Source organism: Suncus etruscus, chromosome 11, assembly GCF_024139225.1.
Source record: "Suncus etruscus isolate mSunEtr1 chromosome 11, mSunEtr1.pri.cur, whole genome shotgun sequence".
Classification (NCBI taxonomy): domain Eukaryota; kingdom Metazoa; phylum Chordata; class Mammalia; order Eulipotyphla; family Soricidae; genus Suncus; species Suncus etruscus.
Window position 1 is genome coordinate 17,020,880 of NC_064858.1, and position 6,076 is coordinate 17,026,955.

The window sequence follows — 6,076 nt, forward strand, 5'->3', positions numbered from 1 at the left end:
TAGTCTTGCGCCTGTTTGGTCCTGGTGTCTCCCTTGTTTCCCCCTCTAATTGGAGGGACAGTACTAGCTAGTTCAAGTTACGTGGTTTTGTTTGAAGGAGAGAAAAGTAATAAACTGGGGTAAAAGTCTAATACGCCGAAAATAAGCGGAATTCTTCCAGAGGCTCTCAACATCGGTTTGAGAAATGGAGGAGAGAAAAAAGGTGAAACATTCCACCAGTACAAAAAGAAGTGTCAAATATCCCGTGAGAACTCCAACAATAAACACAAGCACCAAAAAAAAAAAACCCCACAAAAACAAACACAAAACAAAACAAGCAAACAAACAAACAAAAAAATGCCATGGTCTTGATATAGGAAACATGGCATAGCATACAAAGGAAGAACAGAAAGGAAGAGAAAGAATAAGTATAACTGGGGACAACTTCAATTATCACACCCAAACAGAGAAATTGACCAAAAAACAGATAGGTAAATAAAAATAGTAATAATAAATGAAAATAAAATAATATATATATAAAAAAATAAATAATGTTTTGTGCTTTTTGTTTTTTTCCCTCCTGCCCAGGCACAGTAAATATTGGGGTCATTCGAAAAGGAATTCACTTGGCCTAAGAGATATGGGGTTTCTCCGCCCTTGGAGTGTATTGTCATGGGATCAACTATAGACTCTGTTCAAGATCATTTACTCTCCCGGTGGTGCTTTTGTGGTGTTTGTAAGACCTCTGCTCTGTCCTGGGTGATACTATCAGGCCTCTGTGTCTAGGGATCTCAGTATCTGCACAGATCCTGCGGTGGGAGTTATGATGAAGTCAGTCTTTGTGGTTCTAGAAGTTCTGTTCCATCAGTGTCATTTTAATTCATCTTCTGTGGTTGGTGATCTTGGTCTTTGCACTGAAGCTAGGATGGCACCTAGGACAGTGTCTTTCTTTGTGCTTCCAGAAGCCCCATTCCGTTACAATGGTCTCTGCCAGACCTTTGAAACTGGGGATCATGTTCATTGTGCAGATCGTAGTTAAAACCCTAGGTTAGGGCTTTTTTATTGGTCCCCGGCTGTATACAGTCTGGTCATGGTTCTAGCAGCAGTCATCTGTAACTCGAAATCTTGGCTTTTGGGCCTTCCAAAGGGTGACAAGTCTTCTGCTTTTGTCTTGTCATTCATTAGCTAGAAAGGTAGGAAACCTTCACTTAGGTCAAGTTGTTCCCATTTTCTTCGTTGTCAGGATGTCATATTAGAGCTGGCATTTGTTGGTGACCTCGCAGTATTGCAGCTGTCCCGGATGGGATTTGTTTCCTGTAGCAGTTGTGAAGAACTGTGCCGTTCCTGTGTCTGGGATCCAGGGTTCAAGGCTGGATTGATGGTATCTAAACACCTGAGGTCTAAGTTAATTCCACATGACATATTTTCAAGGTAGGAGATATCCCTCTATTGTAAACAACTATGAGTTCCTATCTCTAATAGATAAGAGCTCTCTTTTTTTAATGTATATATATATATATGTAAGAATTCCCCTTTATTTTAGTGTGCCTTTGCAGGGGGAAATGGTGCTACCTTATATTGTTGGTGCATTTGGGGGTGGTCAAAAGGGGAAAACAGAAACAGGTTACATACCCCAAAAAAAGATGAAAAAATAATAAATAGAAAAAAAATAGGTAACAAAAATGTATGTGCTTACATATGTATATGTAGGCCAGATTTTTTTTAAATGAGTAGCAAAGTATTTAAAGGGCCAAAGTGATGCATATGACTATCTTACATTTGGGGAAAAGCAGGTAAAGAGGTGGTGTGATACAGTTCTTATGCTTATGTTGGAAATACAGGTTTTCCCATTGTCTTTTGGGTTTTTCTTGTGGTGTGTGGGTTCCCAGGCATCTTTCCATCCCATCCCCAGATCTTCTTCAGAGTGGCAAAAGATTTGTGGCAGGGAGGTCCTGGAAGGGTTCTTGCATTGAGGGTACTTTTAGACCTAAGTCCGGTTTCAGGTAACAGTCCACGTTAGGGGGAGTTGGTGGAGAGGGCTGCGCAGCATGGATCCGCAGAGGAGTTGGCTGCCTTTTCTTGCAGGAGACAAGGTGTGGGTTTGACTGGGTGTCCTCTCGACTGGGTGCTGGGTAGTGGTTCGTTGGGGTAGGAGGTCAATCTTGATGCCTAATAGATTAAGGACTGAGGGTGGAGAGTTTTAATATGGCGGGAGGTCTGTATGGGATTGAGGGGTGAAGGGATAGTTGGATTTCCAAAGGGGGAAAAGGGGAAGGTATATGGAAGGGGTAGGGAGGGAGAAAAGAGAAAATACTTTAGAAAGAAAGGGAGAAGAGAAAAGGAAAAAAGTAAAGAGAAGAGTAGAAAAGAGAGAGAAAAAGAAAAAAAAAAGAAGAGAAAAAAAAGAAGATAAAAAATAAAAAAGAAAGTAGTGAGAAGAGAGGAGAGAATAGCAGGGGAATGCTAGTTTGCTTGAATGTGTTCACAGAATAGAGCATGTAGTTTAAGTCTCTACATCTCAGTTACTGCTTCGGTGGTCTGACTGGTCACGTGCTTCAGTTCCTAAAAGAAGGTGTAACCTAGAGATAAAGTGTATGTTAAAGAGTTTTCTCGGGGCCATCTCATAGTGCTAGCTAGGTATGGTATCTCGTGTGGTATCTCGCGCTGCCATCTTAGTTTATCCGCCATTTGTATTCAAGGATGCCTGTGGATATAAAAGCTGAGAGGTTATTTTAAATATTATAAGATAAAGACATTAAAATGTAGTGTTATGGGATGATTCCATTGCAGACAGTGATTTCCCGTGGTGTTCTTTACCTGTGCTCCTGAATACTATCTCTAAGTGATTGTTGTGGGCCTTTGTCGTGGAAGGTTGATTACATACCTGTTCTCTCTACGGTGCAGTTTCTGGTGTTGCTGCTTTCTTTGTGGAATAATGTGTAGTCAAGAGTTTGCGTTGTTCCTTTTTCAAGTACTTTGGGGACTGCTCCTGAGTATATGTTGACTATTGCAGTGTTTAGAGTTTCTACCCTGTTAAACCATGTTATTTGATTGTTGAGTATCAGTTGTGTATAAGATGTGTGTTCTGGGTGCTTCAGAATAGTGCTACCATTCTGTGTTTCTCTTTTGTCTTCTGACTTACTTTGTTTAATATAATATGATCTAGGTCCATCCATGTTGCTGCAAAGTCTGTGATTGTATCATTTCTGACTGCCATGTAATATTCCATTGTGTATATATACCACATCTTAATGATCCATTCATCTGTTGTTGGACATCGAGGTTGAAATGCTTATTTTTAATAGGTACTCTTAGTAAGAAACATAACTGAGATGAATTACTTTGTATTCATTCAGAATTTTTGAAGAAATTACAAAATCAATATAGCAAGTCATGGCAAGTTGTAGTTGTAAAAAAAACAAGGAGAATATTGGAATTGTCAAAAAGTAATCATAATTTGTAGGGTCAGGGTAATAGCTCAGCAGGTAGAGCATTTGTCTACCACATAGTCAACCTAGGTTCTAACTCTGGTATCCCATGTGGTCCTCAAATACTGCCAAGATTAACACCTGAGTATAAAGTCAAGAGTATCACCTGAATACCAGATGTGAGCAGATGTTTGAGCAGATGTGCCTCAAACACCAAAAAAAAAAAGTAATCTGTAATACCTCAGAAAGGGATATACTAATATGTAAACATATATTATAACAATAACTTCAAGTAGAAAGGGTTAAAGATTGTCTTCATGCCTTATAAAATCTTGTTTAAACCAAGTTTCAATAACAATTTTAATTTTTTAGGGCACATTTTTTTTTTGTATCCAAAAAAAATATGGAACGCTTCACGAATTTGCGTGTCATCCTTGCGCAGAGGCCATGCTAATCTTCTCTGTATCGTTCCAATTTTAGTATATGTGCTGCCGAAGCGAGCACTTAGGGCACATTTTCATACAGTATTTTGTATTTTACCATACCCAACACTTGCTCCATTTCTTGACTTAATAAGATTATCAGGTGAATTTATACAACTTTTGTAATACTGGAATATACTAAAATACTTTATCATCTGCTATAATTCAAGATTAAATAACATTAAATATATGGAAGCTGTATATTGCTTCATGTAGAGAACACTATGCTTCAATTACCTTTTATATGTCCTTTCTTATTTCAATGTGGAGTCTTTATTTATGACACAACGTATTTCAATTTATAAATCATATTTTATTCACCATGTAAACATCAACAAACACGAGCAATTTAAAAATTCCTCCAATAAATATTATTGTTTATTCATTAAAAATATCCATTATATAATTTTCAGACACAAAAGATAAAAGAGCTGGAAGTTCCAGCTCACCTCAGGAAGCTCACCACAAAGAGTGATGAGTTTATTTAGAGAAATAACTACATTTTGAACTGTCCTAATAATGAGAATGTATGAAGGAAATGGAGAGCCTGTTTAGAGTACAGGCAGGGGTCGGGTGGGGAGGAGGGAGACTTGGGACATTGGTGATGGGAATGTTGCACTGGTGATGGGTGGTATTCTTTACATGACTGAAACCCAAACACAATCTTGTATGTAATCAAGGTGTTTAAATAAAATATATATATATACATTATAAAATACCAACCACACCAAAAGTTAATAATTTTACCTGAAAAATAATTATCAGAAATGAGATGCAAACCCCAATCATCATCAGACAGCACTTGTATTATTAGATAAACTATCCTATTTATAGTACATCTCTTAAGCTTATGATATTTTTGATTTATTAATGCATTTCTAACACAACCTGATGTACAAGAAGGGAACTTTTGAGATTTAAGAGTTGATAGGAAATACGAGTATGGTCCCTTCTAATCTGTATTAGCCTGTAAGATCATAACTTTGGAGTGAACTCTATGAGGCTTGAACTCTAGTCATGCTTGGGTATGCCTGTCAAATTATGCAATGGCTTTGTGTGATGGTTGACTGAGACCTGTTTTTATGATGGCTGGGGAACCTCCTGAAAAACACCAAAGAATAAAGATACAAATACGAGTAGAACATTATTCTAGCAAAATTAAACTCTTTGCTTTACGAAGAGATGCGAGTGGGATGTACTCTGGGAGAATTGTTGGAAGATGGTTGACACTGATGGTGGGATTGGCCCTAAAACATTGTATGTCTAACACTCAACTATGAATAATCTTGGAAATCATAATGCCGTAAATAAAAAATTTAAAAATAAAGATGCTTGCTATAGATACACAGAAGCCCATTTTCTATAATGCTTTTTTACATAAACTAGAAGGGGTTATCAAATATTCAAGTAAACCAGCTGATGTTGCTTTCAAAAAGTTTCAGTAATTTCAACAGCATCAGCCCTTTCTTATGCTTTTAGTCATCCAGGAAAATCGTCATTGGAGTGGCTGAAGAGTAATAATACATAGATTGCTTACCTTGCCCAGACTTACCTAGATTCAATCCCCACCACCTCATATGGTCCCTTGAGCTCTGCCAGGAGTGATTCCTCAGTGCAAAGCCTTAAGTAGATATAGACCAATAAAAAAACAAACAAATAAACAAAATGGCTGTTGCTATGTTGTTAACCAGGAGCCAGAAATCACCAAAACTAATCATTTGAGTTGGTGAACACTATGGTGGCTACCAAATGGAAGGGTGTGGTGTGGGCATAATTAGCAAATGGATCTTTTATTGATGGATGATACAAACTTTAGTGGTAGCTGTGGTTGAGTCTTATATACATAATTCATAGAAACATATAAAGCTGTACCTATGAAAGTATACACTATTGTAAACAAGAGAGAAAAAGAGAAGAAAATGAGGAACAACTTCAGACTCTGTTTAATATATCTGGTATTCATAAACTGGCATAAATGACTCGTGTTAAATACAAAACAATTAACCACATCATTTTAAAAATCAAATAAATTTTATTAGTTAACTTATTAAGTTTATTAAATTTCATACCTAGCAAGTGCTGAAAAACATGACTTAAAATGTGTAAGAGTTTTATGGGCAAGAAAGAGAACAGAATAAGCCGAAAAGGTAGGCATTCTATGATGCCTGGTGATGCTGATGAAAACAG

General features: G+C 37.2%; 1 non-coding gene across 1 annotated transcript; it reads right to left on the reverse strand.

The window, feature by feature from the left end:
• Positions 1-3,804: 3,804 nt before the first annotated feature.
• LOC126023410 (U6 spliceosomal RNA) lies at positions 3,805-3,911 on the reverse strand. Its single transcript, XR_007500535.1, has one exon. It is a non-coding gene; the product is annotated as a U6 spliceosomal RNA (small nuclear RNA).
• Positions 3,912-6,076: the final 2,165 nt, after the last annotated feature.